The sequence below is a fragment of the Andrographis paniculata genome, unplaced genomic scaffold, assembly GCF_009805555.1.
Source record: "Andrographis paniculata isolate CXL003 unplaced genomic scaffold, ASM980555v1 Contig9END, whole genome shotgun sequence".
Lineage (NCBI taxonomy): Eukaryota > Viridiplantae > Streptophyta > Magnoliopsida > Lamiales > Acanthaceae > Andrographis > Andrographis paniculata.
In genome coordinates, this window is record NW_026137639.1 from 1,905,104 (window position 1) to 1,919,235 (window position 14,132).

The window sequence follows — 14,132 nt, forward strand, 5'->3', positions numbered from 1 at the left end:
TTGTTTGTTCGTTTGTTTTTTGTTGTTTATTATTTATTATTTTATATATATATATATATATATTTAATCTGTGGAGTTATTTTGGTCAATGACTTGAGAGGTCGATGATGCACCAACTCGACCTGCACAACCCGAAACCCAGATCTGGTAACCGCGAACTATTCTCGGTTCTTTGAGAAACCACCGGTTTAGTCCTGAACTGTCCAGCTGAGCCGAACCGGTCTGGAACAGTGACATATATATATATAAGGCTATGACCGGTTCATGAGACACTCACTCACACTCTCACTCTTTCTCTCTCCCCAACGCGACGCGATTCTTCTCTCTAAAAGCCCTAACCCACAACGGCGACTTCAATCGATCTTCCTTGGATTTCTCCGGTGATTTGTCCGGCGAAGTGAAGATTTTGGTTGAGGGCTTCGATATACAGCCTGTTCTGAGGCTGTTCCTCGGTTTGATTTCTTGATTTGTGCATTCCTTACAGTGTATTGTGTATATTTTCCTGTTGGGGAGAGAATAAGCTTAGATCGTTCATGTTTTCCTTAGATCGATGTTTGGTTCACATGATTGATGCGTTTCTGTAGATTTCGATTGTGTTTGGGTTTGTGTTGTGCATTACAGTTGGTGTTGCGATTGTTTTTCAATTGGGTAACCTGAGTTCGAGCAGTAACTTTCGTAATATAAAAGATTCTTTAAGTTCTTTGTTAGATTCGTGTATTTCTTGTAAATATAAAGTTTGTCGATCTTGAATGTGTAACAACATTATCTAGAAACTACTATTTTTAATTTTCAGCATTTTCTTATTTAATGATATAATAGGAGTGAGATCTGAACAATTTTAATTAAAATTTGTATTCCTTTATAATATTGAGGATTTTTCCAATCATTAAAGTGGTGTCATCCCCTTCATTCATGTCTTAGATTTTTTAGCACTCGTGCTTTCATTATGGATAAACTAGCACGAGTAGCGGCTGTAGCAACTTATCCGGGGTACTGAGGAGGCAAAGCACCAGTGATAGCATCAGTACCGGACTAGCGAGTTTTGTGCTTACGCTCCTTTAGAGATAGGGGCGAGTTGTACACCGTTTACTATTCTTTCGTACTTTCTTTTTTGTACCATGCGATAGGTCAGTGAAGCGTGAGCGGGCGTTAAGAAAAAAGTGATTTTCCCGGATGAAATGAAAATTGGATTCATGGAACAGAAAAAAGATTTCTTATTCATTAACCAGAAAGATATGTTGCTATGAAAGAGGGATTACCACAGTGTTTGGTGCAACACCTGCATTTTGGACCATCTGTAGTGGTTATTTTTACCTTCAGTAGTGGACTGACTGCCGTATGTACTTAGACTTCCCCGATTTTTCTCAATAGCTCATATTTAAAGATAGTAGTTGCATCTTGAGTTTGCTCCTACGTCTCCACCAAATGAGCGTCGAGTTTTTTAGGAACAACGACGCCGTTTGCACCTTGGCACTATCTCCTTTTGTTACTTTCAATTGCCATTGTCCGGCCATGAGCTTTACTTGATTTAAATGAACTTATTTTTTTATTATTATTTTTTTAACGGTCAAGAAAGGCTAGCTCAAATGCTTTACCCAAGCATCAATGAATGTATGATAGAACATCTTTTGAATGCATAAAGAATGTCTCCTTGAGGTTGATAGCTCCGATTGAGAATATCTCTTACTAAGTATTTTTAAACAATAATTTATGTATTAATACAAAACAAATAAGGAATTGTTTATTTAGTATTTATGGTTTATAATTTTTATTTGTTTTTTAGTCGCTAACATATTAATTATGTAAAGGTTCCAAGAAATAGTGATTTTGATTGGATTGAATCCTTGACTTTTATGAAAAGTATATAAATATTATGAATAATTTATATAATCCTAGGTATTTTACTCTTTTATCAAATACAATGATACACAGGTGGAACTAAATTTTTACTACTGGTTTTGGTGTGGGGATAGATTTGTGACCGCGAAGTTATGGATTCAAACCCTGACACTCTTGCCTGTTATACATGGTTAATGGTCGGTGATTTACTTAAAACACACCCGAAGAGTAGCGATTGCGGAGTATCACATTATATAAAAAAAATTCGTAACATTAATTAATTCTCACCAAAAGAAGTTGCATTATGAATTATTGTATTTAACTAATTAAAAATATATATATGATTTGTTTATTTTTTTTTATTATTATTATTTTGGTATTGTGTTAGTTTTTAGTTAATTATTGCACCAAAAACTTTGATATATATTTATAAAAATATGTAAAATTATATTAATATATATATCACAGGCAAATTGTCGATCATATTTTATATTTTTATTACTAACAAAGGAATTGCAGTCACAGTAGCTATTCTTCGAATACGTTTTAAGTAATCGAAATCAATTTAACGGTCTTCAAATAAAGATTTTAAACAACATGCATATTAATAATAGTTAAAAAATATGACACGGACAGAGATACGGACGTGTTACAAAAAGTTTTAGGTGCGGGTATGGGTATGGGTGCGGTCGTCCCTTTGGGCGAGTACGGTTTGAAGGTGGGCGGCGGAGCAGGGCAGCGTGAGGGCGCCTTGGCGATGGAAACCATACTCATCCGCAGCGTGTTGGAGAAGCCTCAGGAAGGACGGCCGTCGCAGGTAACTCAACGGCACCAGAAATCTCTTCGTTCCATTATAATGTTCTTCGTCGTCGTTGTCATCTTCCTCTGCGATCACCACAAAATGCCCTTCTTTCTTCTTCAGAATGAGATATTGGCATAATGACAGTGATGATCTCATCCAACAAATTATATGTTTCTTCCCTAAAAGTACCTTTTCCAACTTACCTATCATCACCTTCACAATATTAATGTTAACCCTAATGATTTCTCTCTCCTCTCTCACTCTAGAGCATATGTTGCTTGGTTTTGTGCATGGAATAAAGTGGATTGGATGACACCTAATATATATATACATATATATAGGGGGGTGTGTTTTTTTTGGGTCAATTTCAAAATTTGGATAGCTCACAAGATATTTTTGTAATGTTTTACTATTCATTAATAATAATTTTAAAATATATACTAGTATTGTATATGATATAAAAAGTAATGATAGTTGTGTAATATATATTGTAAATTATAAGAATATTTTAAAGTTAGATAAATAGTACAGTTGCTGAAAAAAAAAATAATAATAAACACTTTGTCATTTGATGAACCAAAATGAAAAAATGAAATAGATTAATAAGATAACATAAAACATCTATTATTCTAAAAAAATTAAAATTCAAAACCCTAAAATTCTCAAAACTTGTATGTAGATGGAAGTTTGAATATTATTCGCCTATTTTATTTTGTATGGGGTTTGGTCGCTATTTTCTTACTACTTTAGGCCAAATTCAAACTGTAACTAATTAGCTCTTGCATGCTTATCCTCGAATCAATATATATATATATATATAATATATGCACTTGAAATTTCTGATTTAATTAAATTAAATAATGGAATTCTAGGGGCCAGGCATACTGTTGCCACGTCAACATTGATCTAGATTGTCGTTTAATTTAATTTATTACTTGAATTGAAATTAAAAACTGGCTCTTACCTTTAATTTGTGTTGCAAGAAATTAGCCTTACTCGAATTCTTTCATATCAATAATTGGATGAAAATCCGAAACTCTTTTAACAACTTATAAATCAAACGTTGGATAAAGATGGAGCCATGGAGCTCATACACATTTTTAAGGGGTTATATATATATATATATATATATATAGGGGCGGATGCAGTATTAGGCAAGATAGGTCAATTGACCCACCAAAAATTTTAAAAATAATACTAATTATTACTAAAATTACAAATATATCCCTAAATATTATTTCTATTTTTATTTTATAAATCAGTGACAGTTTCAGTATTCGACGAGATCCATCAAGAGTGTGTTTGTTTGGAAGTTTGGATTTTGAGTTAGGATTTGAATAGTAAAAATTTTGAATTTGAATAGTTGTATGATGTGATATAAATAGGTGTTGATGTGATGTTTTGAATGTAAAATTGATTTTTAGGATAATATAAAAAATGAAAAATAGATATTTGATTTGATATTTTTGGGGAAAATTTTTTGGATGAATAGTAAGATTTTAGTAAAATTCTTCAAACGAACAAACTCCAAAAAAATTATTGATGTCTTGGTTTTTTTTTTTTTTTTTCCCCTCCAATAGACTTTCCTCTTTTAATAAAAAATATTGCAGCTACTTACATAATTATATCCTACCGAATTTGCATAAGCAAATTGATGATTTTCAAACTATTATTAGATAATTGTATTATTGATGTTCAATGTGATAAAATATCTTGGGATTTGAAAGAATTTAAATGAATTTTTTATAAAACTTGTTGAGACAAAGAAAATTAGCAACTGAAACGTGGAGAGATAATTTTCAACTATAATTATCATCAAGAAAAAATTACGGAATAGCATGTAAGAGTAATTATTAAATTATTGTTTCGTTACTTTTTTAGAAAGAGGTGTATTTACGAAAGTTAGTATACATGTTATTGTCAGCTCATACCAAAATATAAGATCTCGTCGTGAACGCTTATAACTATTTTGATGTATAAGTAATTGTTAATTTGAAGTTTCTTATTTTTCTAATCTAAAGTTTTGTTGATGTCACTACAAAAAAAATAGTATAATTGTAACGGAATTCTATTTCTAAAGTTCACGTAGCTAACGTAATTCCATTACTAATTTCGTCTCTAATATTATTAGTAACAGAAAAACATTTAGAGACTAAAAACCCTGGTTACAAATTTGATATTTTCTTGTAGTGTGTATTTATTTATTTTAATTTTAATTTAATTATATTAATTTATCGACCCACCAAATTCAAAATCCTAGATCCGCCGCTGTATATATATATTATGGATAAAGAATTTTTGAGTTGGAGAAAAAGATGGAGCCATGGAGTCCTTAGGCTATGTTTCTTTTGATGAGTTTGAAAAAAAATTTGGTTTGAATTTGATATTAAAATAATATATAATTTGATGTTTTATAAGATAAAATATATATTTTTTTTTCCAGAAAACAGAGTCCAAATAGTAGAAACTTAAGGTATGCTGTGTAAAGAAACAAACCCTAGTAAATAGAGTAAATTAATTATATAATAATGGAGATGGAGACCGAGGCATGTGATAATATGCAAGTGAGGTTTATTTTTGCTACACTAACCATGAAACGTCGCTTTATATATGCCTGGCATCTCATTTCACGCATGTGTACAAGTAAGGCAACCGTTATAATGTTGATTTAATATAATCAACACGATAATGATATTACATTAATATATATATATATATATTAGACAACATATTTAGATATAAATTTACAATATATACACATGTAAAATAGAACTGACAATACATACTAATTCTTGATACAACATATTTATCTATTATATTATCATATATTATCTAGAGCATTTTTATATACTAATTAAAATAATTAATATTGTCCAAATAAATTTTCATTCAGCACTCTAACTCAAATCGCATATACACATGTTGAATAGGGTTTTTCATACTAAGGCTATCTCCAACTCATCAACTCCATTTATCCAGTTTTAACTCAAAATATGCCGTTGCTAATTTTACTCCAACTATAACTCTATTTTTTATTATTATTCTTCAAATATTCAAAATTTTTCTATTATTTTAAACAATTTTTTATTTTTATAATTTAAAATAAAATTTTAAAAATTAAAATTAAATTTAAAAATCAAATTTACAATTTTAAAAATTAAAAAAATAATAAAATAAAGCAACGCCAAAAAATGGTATTGCTAGTGCAATATGTTGCACTATAGCAACGTAAAAAATTGGCGTTCAACTTGACGTGGCCAAATAAGCCAACCCAGCGCCATTAATAACGCTGGGTTGGAGATGCATATAGGCAACTGATATGATATTAGTTTTTCTTGGGAAACTAATAATAATGCAATCCAAATTGATTAATATGATTTCTAATGAGATCAAAAATATCTTTTTTTTTTTCCCTATAAAATATTTTAATATTAATTAAAATCTTCTTTTATATATATATATATATATTAAATGGATAAGCTTGCCACACTAGGCTACAGGGTTTTGACTCATAATTTCAAATTTGTCTACTACATGGAGAATCTTCTTGCATACCTTGAATCATCAACTCGTATGCCCAAGCCAAGTATACACTAACACCAACTTTATTTTATTTTTTTCCTTTTAATATTTTAAATAACAGCATCTCATGGATCTTGGCAACATAGTATCTTACATATATTAATTCAACATATGCTAAATATGATCACGTTCTTAATTTTATACATTGCGTATTTTTCTTCGTTAGAACCCAATTTAAATGTGCCTCCGAGTTTGTGTCTGTGTGTGTATATATATATATATATATATGCATGTGTGTGCCCGCGCGTGTTTTAGAACTAGTAACTTGGAACATAAGTTGACATGCTTTCAAAATTTTATAATTATCTCAATTATCTATTGAAATTTCTAAAGATGAGATATTCACTTATAATTTTCGATTTTCTCTCCTAAATATATATTTAAAATTTTGTAATTTTTATAAACTAATTATGATATATGTTTCATTTATTTGTAATTTATAAATTTTATATTTATGTTCCATTTTATTTTTAATTAAATATATATTATATTATACCTCAATTTATTATTAAACAACAATTATAACAATGTATATAGTTACTTAACAGTAAAATCCAACTTCCAACCTCAATTCACTTGCAACAAAACACACTTTTAATTTTGATTAGGGTTTATTGTGGGTGTGGTGTTGTGTGAGGTTCAAATAAAAATTGATGGGGGTGGGGTGGGGTGGGGTGGGGTGGGGTAAGGTGGGGTGGGGTAGTTTCAGGTGGTGAGCCCTAGCGACGTATGCATGGGACGGTTTTGGTACATAATACACACCAATCATTAATCAATGCTTTATATATGTATGAATATATATATATATATATCTATATATATACATCTATATGATAATGATAGAACCACCTCAAACATTAATTATCCAACCCATGCAATGTCGAAAATACTCTATTCACTATGTTTGATGTTCGATCGGTACCAAAAGAGGTCGAACCCCTACGAGTTTTATACGCAGCATAAATATGAAACCGTCGGTTGTTACCACAAGTTTGAATTTGATTGTTGTGTAGTTGAAACTGCCGTTCATGTATGTGCACAATTCTATGAGTGAACAAGTGCAAAATAAGAACAAACATCACAACACATACGATTTGTTGATCCAATTCAGTGTAAATACCTACATTTAGGATACCAATCCAAGAGTCTTTCACTAAATCAAACACTTCGTTTATACTATTCAAGACACCAAACAAATCTACCCAACATATTTTTTACCCAAGTTCCTATTTGTTTTACAAATACAAACAGACTGACAATTACAACGCGGTAACAACTTCAGCAAACTCGCAGTCAAACTAAGAATAAGGTAACATACCAGTTAGTTATTTCCATTGGTTCCGACTTCTTTTCTCATTTTTCTTGATGGCTTCAAACCTCCGTTAACATATCTTTAAAGTCACTGTGATGAGGAGAGAACAAACGCTCAAGAAATGTATGAAACAAATTTGTTTCACTCACTATTTTCAAATCCGAACACACCCACTCTACCTATGTTTGACCAGGCTAGTATGTGCACAACTTCGAGCTAGTGTGTTGAAGGTAATTAATGTCATGCAGGACGAGAGAGATACACCATTTCTTCTGCATATCCTTTTTACAAAACAAATTTATTTGTCTCATTCCAACGTGTATAAAATACATTTCGATACCATAAATGTGACCAACTCGGTCTACAGGTTTTCCAAAATGACGCCAATCAGCAGGTGTAACAGCAAACCTGCAGTATTGGTCATATGTCAAAATTAGAAAAAGAATTTTATCATTTTTCCAACACACTAAGCTTTACCTCTTTTTTTTTTTTTGTTTATGTTAATTAATCGATTAAATTAATGGGTCAAAAGTAATACTTTTTGAAATTAATTAGTTGGTAAGTAAAAATGTTAAAAAGTAGTTAAATGATGTGTTATTTTTAATTTTGACTAATTGGAATTAATTAATTGAATTATATATAAGGATTACTTAGGGCACATGTGTGCCACTAATTAAACCATATATACATTAATTACCATTTGTTCAAACTGGACACTGATATGAGTACGTGTATGTATACGGATATAGATCACTTTTAATTTGATCCTACTATTTATTTTTGTTATTTTAACACATTATTTTTCATATTTAACTCTCTATAGACAATTTAAAAGATTATAAATAAATGTAAACTAATAATAATAATAATAATAATAATAATAATATCAGAACTATACCACCTAAAATATGACACTAAAAGTAATTAAAGGGTCCCAAAAGTATTTTGGTTGAGTCAATTTTTCATGTGAAAGCCTACCCTAGCTGTTGCATACATATTATATATATATATATATATGTATATTTATGTCTGAGCTGAGCTGTATTATTGGAAAATACAAATAATTAAAAAGTGCCCAAAAGCGCAAAAAAGTGCTCAAATGTGAGGGAAATAATTGTTATATATAATAATTTGTATGAAATTTTGAAATTTATTGTCATATTTTGGATAAAAGTTATATAAAAAAAATGATAATAAAAGAAATGGAAATACATATATGAAGTGAATGATTTAACCATCTTTACTTTGAGGCTTTTTATTTTATTTTTATTTTTATTCTTTTGTTATTTATTGCTGGTGTGTGAAGGTAAAAGAGGAAGAAGAACGTGGAAGTGAAGAATTTATCCCAGAGCTGTTAAACGAATCGAGTCGTTCGTGAATTCGGCTCGATTCGGCTCGGTTAAAGCTCGTTCGCAAATATTAACGAGCCGAGTCGAACATAAACAAATTCGTTTGGTTAACGAACGAGCCCGATCTTTGTTCGTGAACGTTCGTTTAAATAATATATTTATTATAAATATTATATATACATATAAAATTATAATTTATAAATAAATCAAATATTAATTTAAAATATATAAATAAAATAATTTTAAATTTTCTTTATAATTTATATAAAAATTAAAAAAATAAGACAAACGAGCTCGAACGAACTTAATCGAGCCTAAACGAGTCGAACACGAACACAAGCTCAAACAACAAAAATTCTTAACGAGCCGAACTCAAACACTACAAACGAGCTCAAAAGCTTAACGAACGAACACGAGCCTTGTTCACGAACGTTAACGAACACTTAAAATTTAGCTCGGTTTGACTCGGCTCAGATCGTTAACAGCTCTAATCCCAACCCACATTGGAAAAACAAAGAGATTCTACCATCTATAAATATAATGTGCTCCGGATTAAAGAATTAATTGGTTGGATTGTATGGGCTTAGCATTGTCATGGAAGACTCACCAATTTTTAATTTGTAAAAATCTTGATTCGGTGAAATTTTAAATTTCAATCTGATTCGTTTTATCCTGAGAAATAATCGGTGACGGAAACGCGAGACGCAAATCTTGTATTATTTGGATTTCACTTCATCTAGATTTCTTGTTTTAGGGAATAACATTTATTTCTTACAATACCTTATATAATTTTTTTTCCTCTCATAAACTATCATGTTCAACCAATTATTAAACATTCAAACGTACGAATATAAATATTATATATGCATTCATCGTGTCGTATATATTTCCATCAAAAGAATAATGTGCAAATGAGTCGATAAAAAATGGAAATATATGTATATATATATATATATATGTGATGGTTACAAATACAATATCTCTATTTCACACATACATATAGAAAAAATTATACACCATTTTTTTTTAAAAATCCAAGTGAATTATATAAAAATAATAATATTTTATTAGTTAATGAAAGTATAGAATAAATTTTAACATTTTTGTCATTTATTTTTATATAAAAAATTATTATGTGTAATAATATATTTGTAATTTAAGTAAAAATTAAAAGAATTTTAATATAATTGTGTGATTATTTTTACTGAAATAGAAAATAGAAAAATGGAAAGGATGAAAATGGTAAAGAAATATTTTGAATTTGAAATCCTACAAAATGTATTGTTTATAATATTTTTAAAATTTTGACACTATATAAAAGTAATATTTTCTCTTTCGTTCAATTGTGTGCTTAAATATTTGAGAATGAATTTTTTTAAAAAAGTGAGTAATACTTATTTATTTTTACTTTTTATAGTAAAAAAAATTATAAATATATGATGAACTTTTTTGCTAGACAAAAAATATTTTTTTTTTATATAATAAAAAACATGAATATAGATTTGAGTACCAAAAAATATATATATTTTTTAATTTAGGTATTTATAAATATCATTTAAAAAATATCATATTAAATATTTATTTTTTCTCATACTATATAATATTAAAATTTTAAATTATTTATTATTTTTAAATTTTCAAAATATTTATCTAAAAATAGTCTATATATATTCTAATTCTACAATTAAATTTATATGTTTGAAACAATTGCATTATCAAATAAAATAAAGGAAAACTCAGTGATAATCCATTTATTTAAAATTCTCCCGAACCAAATATAGTCGAATTAATTGTTGGTTATGCTATTCATTTATAGATAGTTATATATGGTGTATCATATTATTATTATTATTATTATTATTATTATTATTATTATTTTGGTCGGATGGTGTATCATAATAAGAAACAGATCATCCTAACTATAGATTTTTTATTTTTATTTTTTATATTATTTATTAATAATAATTTTTTTAAAAAAAAACATCTTATGGAATATTTATTTCCTATTATATAATATCAAATACTTATTTATTTACTATTTTATTTTATTTTATTTTTTTTGGAACTCTAAATAGCTATACTTACCATTGGCAACATATTCAGAAATGAGTCCTGTGTGTTGGTCAAATAGGACACAATATGTCCCAACATAATGAATACAATCGTGATCGTGAATAATGAAATATTTATATATATATATATATATATATTCCCTCCGTTCCATTGAAAGGTTATTATTTTCTATTTTTATTCGTCGTAAAACAAAGTTATTATTTCTTAATTTAGTAATTGTACTACCTACCTAACATAATAAATACCCTTTCAACTTACAATCTATTACACAAATGCCATTACTTTTATATTACACCATACTAATAGGGGTATTTTTGTCTTTTTTTACTACAATCCAATATAATACTAATATTAAAAAATCTACATGCAAAAAGCAAATATCACCCTTTCAATGGGACAAAATGAGTATATTTATTTGTGTTTTAAAGTTCATCGACATCTCTATTTATCCAAAAAAAATTTTGTAAAATTTTATTTCTAATTTGATACGTTCAAAAATATTATAATTTTTTTCATTTATACTTTTTTTTTCTTCTTCTTTTATCATTCTAAATATAATTTTTCAAATTATTTAAAATAAAAGATAAGAGAAAAACAGCAACATGGTTAAAAATAAAATAAAAAAAACTACTAATAAAATTATATCATCTAAAAAACTACTATCATGAGTAAACATATAGCAGCACTATTTAAGTGATATTTAATAAATAAATAAAAAGGAAAAATACCAAGTTAAGATACCCTAAAATTATTTTAATAAAAATAAAAGTAGAAGACTTAGGATGTGTTTATTCTAGTGGAATTGCAAGAATAAGATCAAATTATTATGCAAATATCATAATTTTCTTATGAAAATATACTATTTACTTTTACAAAATATCATATTTAAATTATAATTCAAACCAAAAATCAACACTATATGTATGCTTGTTTGGAGCTTTATAAGATTCTTATTATTCATCAATATTTTTTTCTTAAAAACATATTAAATAAATATTTATTTTATATTATATTTAACATTAATTTTACATTTAAAATATCGTATTATTATATCAGTTCCCTCAACTATTCAAATTCAAATCCAATAATACTAAATCTTCCATGAATTTTCAAAACAAGACCCATGTATTCCTATTAACAATGTTTATTAATTTTTTTTGTTGATTAAATAAAAAGAATAAATTTGTATAATATATTATAAATTGTAAAAAAAAAAAAATTAACACTAAACTAATAATACAATTACTAAAAAATAAATATATTATTTAGTACGAATCCGAAATGAAAAAAGAAATATTTTAATGGAACTGAATTTTGATTTGAAATAAAAATATGCCAAAGTTATTCTACATACTACCACATCGGAAATGATAGTGTTTTAATATGATTTTGAATAGTAAAATTTTAAATTAAAATAATTGTTTAATATACTCTTTTCGTCCCATAAGTAAATATTCATTTTTTTTCGCGTAATTTTAGAAATATTAGTATTATATTGAAATATAGTAGGGATAAAGTAGAAATGACTAAAATAATCTGTCATTTGTATAATATATTGTAAGTTGTAAGAGTATTTATAATGCTAGGTAGATAGTACAGTTACTTAAAAAAAGAAATAGATACTTTATTATGGGACGTACTAAAATGAAAAAATGGATATTTTGTTATGAGACGGAGAAAGTAATATAAATATATATTAATTTTGATATTTTAAATATAAAATTAAATTTTGATGTAATAAAATAAATAAAAACTAATATTTTTATTTAATATAATTTTTTTTTAAAAAAAGGGTTAGAATAGTAAAATAAATAAACATTTATACAAGTAAAAGCAACTCTTGTTTGCTTAGTCAAATATGCAATCTTAATTACAGAAACACATTGCCAGCTAAACTTAATAAGTCTGAACAATTTTTATATGTATTTTTAAACATTTACACCATTTCCAATTAAAATAAAAAATTACCAATAACTCCCCATTTATATATAAATATATATACTTTTACAAAACATATAAAAAAACAAAACAAATATTTTAAAACCACATTTACAATTTTCAATAATTTTCATAATTCTAAATAACAACAATAATTCTTAAGGAAAGAGTTGAGATCAATTTTTTATTGTTTTAAATAGGTATAATTTTCAATAAACATATATATTTTATTCCCAAAAATTATCTAGAAAAATAACAAACACGAATATTTTAATAATACTTTAATTTATAATAACTAACAAGAAAAACTAAAAGAACACAACTTAAAAAGAAGAGATTATTTCTTTACCACAGAATAGAACAATATATTTTTTCCTACTCCTTCAGCTTTTTATATTTGGTTGTCCATCAACCTTGTTTTTTATTAGTTAAATAATATCCCTACAATTTATATACATATTTACAACAATATCACTCAACAAAATTTTAAAAACAAACACAAGTGATAAGAGTATTTTTTCACTCGACCCAACTGCTTTTATATATTAAATAATATTATTATATTTAAAATTTCTCAAAAAAAAAAAAAAAAAAAACATAAAAATACAAACACGTGTATTACTTTCAAACTTTGGAGGATGATATTATAAACCCTAATATTATTTCAATACTTTCAAACTTTGGAGGATGATATTATAAACCCTAATATTATTTCAATACATAATACTCAGTCGTTCTACTTAACATTACAAATATCCTCATAATTTTTTTACAAATATCATTATAATAGTATTATAAAATATTAAAATAAGTATTCAAAAATCAACACCCAAAAAATAATTAGACCATTAGAGCCGGACCAAGGGATTATAATCAATTCTGAATTTTAATCGATTATAGTAAACAAAATAGGATGAAATGTATTATCCAATCCTAATTATCCAAAATAAACATACTCTAAAGATAAGAGTATAATGAAACTTACACAATTAAAATAGTTTCAAATCCAAATGTATTACTCCCTACGTCCCAGTGCAAAGTTGTTTACTTTTTGCACGAAAATTTTTGAATATTAGTATTATAATAGATTGTAGTGAAAAAAATAAAAAATACCCCTACTAGTATTATGTAATATAAAAGTAATAGCATTTGTGTAATAAATCGTGGAAATTGGAAGAGTATTTACTATGTTAAAATATAGCACAATTACTAAATTAAAAAATAGTAACCTCATTTT